A 3,716-nucleotide genomic window follows, 5' to 3' on the forward strand; every position below is an offset into this window, starting at 1 on the left:
TCATCATCAGTTGTTGCATTTCAGTGTTACTGCCACTAATGGAGGAACGATAAGTATATCTTGCATTGTAAATTTGTATGATTGTTGTATAATTGTTGTCATTGTGATCCTTCAACGTCAACAGAATATTTCTTGGCTTTACCATCGACTTCGTCGTATCAGCAACAAAAATCTTCTCATCCTTTGTCAGTCGACCTGCATATGGATGCCCAACTAATGACTTTGCCATTTCGTGATTGTTGATGAGGACAAGGCAATGAATAAGGGCAAGGAACCTTTAGAAGGACTTGGAGGACCTATGGCAAGGGCCAGAACAAAGAAGGCCAAGGAAGCTCTTCAACAAGTATTAACCATGCTATTTGAATTTAGGCCCAAGTTACAAGTGGAGAAGCTTCGGATTGTTAATTGCACCATGTTCCAAGAAGAGTAGAGGGTGCCACTATTGTTGAGTGGTTTTATTAGCATTTTGTTAGTTGAAATAAAGGCCCAAACTTGTGTTTAAGTGGCTTTCAATTCTCTTGGGATTTGCACCACCTATGGGCTTGTTTTAATTTAAATAAATTAAGGTTTAATAAGGTGAAAACTCTAGGATTGTGGCTGCCTCTTGGCTGACCAAGGAGTTGCACAATTTTCCATATGTTTATGTGTCTTAATTCTAGTTTTAATTAGGTATAATGACACCATCAATTGTTGTTATCAATTCTAGTTTTAATTAGGTTTAATGACACCATTAATTGTTGTTATTTGTGATCATTTCACTTGTGTAACCAACTTGATGTCATTCCTATTTATAGACTGCACATTTTCTAATAAAAAAATAGACCTTGAATTTGAGTTTTAATCACCTTCTAAAGTGTGAGAGTGAATCTCCTTAGTTACTTGAGTGATTCAAGAAATTGGTTTATCAAGGAACACCACCTTGTGTGTGACACCAATTCCGGAGGAGTGATTCTTCCAACCCCCTTCTTCATTCTCCTTCTTCATCTTTCTAAAACTTCATTCTTTAATCCTACTTGAACACCATTGTTATTATCTTCATTTTCCATCCAAACACATTCAAACTTTGAACCAAATACCTTACATTCAACTCTCCATAAACTTGTTGTAACATCCTAGAAATTTCTACCCGGAATTTTTGGGAAACGATGTATTTTGAATGATTATATATATATAAGTATTATTCAGTGTATATGCATATATGTTCTTGATAGAAGTAGGAATAGTGGGGGCAAGATAAGCGGGTTAGGCTAATTAAGGAAGAGAAATCCATAACTGGGAGGTTATGGGTTAATTCTTAATTAATTAGTTAAAAATCATCGTTTTGCGTGCGACTTAAAATTTAACGAAACCAACCTCTGAACCACACTCGGGGTTTTATTCTGAGCGTTTTGATATACATATTGCTTACTTTCGAAAACTGGCCCCGACGGACGCAGAGAAACTGGAACCAGAGAAACGACATGCAAACCGAGGCAGGATTTTAGCGTTTCAAAGGTCAGATTTTTCTCACTTTTTGTGGCTGAGTATGGGTCACAATCAAAAGAGAAAGTGGGCCCTTTTTGCTCCACTCAAATGGAGACATGTGGCATAGCTTAAATAAAATAATAGAAAAAGAGAAAACCCTTTTTTTTAAAACAAAAAGCAACTCTCTCTCTCTCTTCACTCAGCCCCACATATTCAGAAGCCTTTTCTCTCCCTCTCTCACGTAGCTTTCTCTTTTCTTCCTCCACCATTGTTGCCCAACAAAGCTTCAACCTTTGGTGCCCATTTCTGCTCCAAATCGCGAAAGGAGGGCATTTTCGAAGTCGTGATGTGCGTGTCTACGAGTGGGACTTCGAAATTTCAGGTTTGGGTGGACTTCTTTCTCTCTTGATTTTCGTGGGTATGGGGTTTTGGGAAATATGATGGGTAGTGTTGCTAAGTTTCTGCTTCATGATAGTTATTTGTGAAGGAATTTGTGGAAAGCATGTTGAAATTGCCATGTTTGGATGAGTTAAACATACCCATTCTGTTTTAGGGTTTTTATGATGATGCTTGTGATGTTCATGTGCTGAAATTTCTTATGGAAAACTGTTAGAGATGAAGGGTAGAACTACCCTAGGGTTAGAAAGTGAGAATGTGGTGTTAGGAGTGGAAAAAGAGTGAATTTTTTAGGGCTGGAAGGCCAAATCTGGAATTGGTAGTATTTAGAGGTTAGAGTGAGTTAATCTTAGCTTGAAATGTCATTTAGGACTTATGAGAAAGCTTGGACTGCGCTAGAGAGAAAAACCAATGACCAAAGAGAACAAAGAGCCATTTCTAGGGTAAATTTGGGTGTTGAGGAGTCAAATTTTGATTCGGTGAAATTTTAGGCGTAAGTCCAGTTTGAACAAGTTTAAATTGATGTTATGGACTTGTGTGAGGTGAGAGTTTGCTCCAAATTTACCTCATTCTCAATTTCACTTCTCAAACCTAGAAAACCCATTGAATTGAGGGGTTTTGGACACCTAGATTCTGTGTTGCTGTGCTTTAAAGCTTGACTTTGGTTTAGATATGATTGATACATGATTTGGGACTTGTAGGATTTGATTTGGGCAAGATTGGATGAGAGGAAGTGTGATTTTCGAAATCTGCACTTATGCAGAATTTTACTGTCAAATAGGTGCAGCAGAATTTTGGCTTTGTGCAGAAAAATGCTTGTGTGTGGTGGGCTGTGGAAAGAGTAGTACAGAATGAGTTCTGGATGTTTGCTAGTAGATCCCAACGGTCACAATGTAGGCTTAAGTACTAGAGACTTCCAGTAAAATTTTCAAGTTGATCCAACGGTTAACGAATTGGAACGAAGGAATTGTTACTGGGGTCTTTAAGTGAGAAAAGCTGTGATTTTGGTTTGTGTTTTGGGCAGAGTTTTCTGCCTTTGCCCTGTTTTCTTGGCTGTGATAGTTTGGGCTGTGTGAATGTTCAAGTACTTGGATGTTGTGGAAGCTTGAGAGGATTGATGGGGACCCGGTGTTGAGAGAAACGAGGATATGGGCTACGTGGGAGTACGTGAGCTCAGATGGAGGTGGGCAACAGGGGATGGTGGGTTTATGCACGCTTTGTGGATGTGGAAAACTTGTTGTGCACCATCGCCCGACCGCCACCTAGTACCACATGTGATGGGTACCCCATAATCCTACAAGCTAGAGATGAGGAAGTGTAGAAGGGTGAAACTTCCTGCTTTTATTCGTTGACCACAGAGTGGTACCTGGAGATATGTCGCGGGGGTCAGGAGACCTTGGGGACGTCAGGTGGGGTGCTATTGCCCAAAACCAAGCTTGACCAATCCCGACCCGACCCAACCTGGGCATAGTCAGTCAGTGAGAACCTGTGATGTACCTAAACAGGCGAGCTCCTGGCAGTCAACAGATAAAAGGAACAAAGACCACAAAGCAAGGAGGCTTGTGGTGACTGGCCAGCTATGAACTTTGTGTGATATATGGGTTATTGCCACTGGTAATCGATTACCAAGGGTGGGTAATCGATTACAAGGCTTAAAAATGAAGGCAGGAGGCTAAGATGGTCTCTGGTAATCGATTACCACGGGGTGTAATCGATTACCAGGCTTGAAAACGAAGTCAGGAAACTAAGGGAGCCTCTGGTAATCGATTACCAGTCTGTGTAATCGATTACACAGAGGAATGGGTCACTGGTAATCGATTACCAGGCATGTGTAATCGATTACACAGTGCATTTTT

The sequence above is a fragment of the Glycine max genome, chromosome 8 (genome assembly GCF_000004515.6).
Source record: "Glycine max cultivar Williams 82 chromosome 8, Glycine_max_v4.0, whole genome shotgun sequence".
Taxonomy (NCBI): Eukaryota; Viridiplantae; Streptophyta; class Magnoliopsida; order Fabales; family Fabaceae; genus Glycine; species Glycine max.